Below are 814 nucleotides of genomic sequence, written 5' to 3'. Positions count from 1 at the left end.
GCCACCAAGGGCCATTAGCTCAGCTTGCCAGGGGTGAGGGGTGTTGGGGAGGCACTGGGGAAAGAGGGGATGGAGAAAGGGCTCCTCCACAAAACCTGAGTCCCAGCATCACCCCTGGCCCCTCTGTTGGCCTCCCCCCCAGCGTCTCCTGTGCACCTGGTGTCACCCCACAGTGGCTTTTGTGTCACCCTCCTGTGGTCCCCAGTGTCCCTCCAAGGCAGGCAGTGCCAAAGTTGGGCGCGGAGCTGATGGGCAGCAGCCACCCACCTACTCCTCCCCCCCCCAAACTGCCTGGCACCGCTCCCCAGTACATGCATGAGGGATGCGGTCCTTGGTACTTGCTCCATGCCTCAGTTTCCCCACCTGACAAACAGCCACAGTCACCCTTCTCACTTTGCCTGGGGCAGGTCAAAGCTGAAATGCATCCAGCCTTGCTGCAGCCAGGCTCCAAAGAAAAGTGCCTGGGGGTTTGCAGAATGGGGCCACACAGCAAAAGGTGGGGGTGAACATGCCTGAATAACCCCACGGTGAGGCCCCAGCTACGAACCACGGTGTCCCTGGGAGTGATTGGGAAGCCCGAAACCCCGCTCCTTCACTCCAGCACCTTCCTACGGCGATGACAGGGATCTCCCCAGGCTTGGGGTGCTCTCCCCAGCCACCAGGGCATGGAGAGCCCAAGCAGGCTGGGAGCTTGCAGCCTCCCCAGACGCTTGTATTTTACTTTCAGGGTATCACAGATGGCCAGTGCCCTGCAGGCAGGGCAGGCAGAGCAGTGCACGCGGGGAGCCATTTGGGGCTGCCACTGGTGGGGCTC

The sequence above is a fragment of the Charadrius vociferus genome, unplaced genomic scaffold (genome assembly GCF_000708025.1).
Source record: "Charadrius vociferus isolate BGI_N301 unplaced genomic scaffold, ASM70802v2 scaffold398, whole genome shotgun sequence".
In the NCBI taxonomy this organism is placed as follows: Eukaryota; Metazoa; Chordata; class Aves; order Charadriiformes; family Charadriidae; genus Charadrius; species Charadrius vociferus.
Note: the sequence above shows the minus strand (reverse complement) of the source record.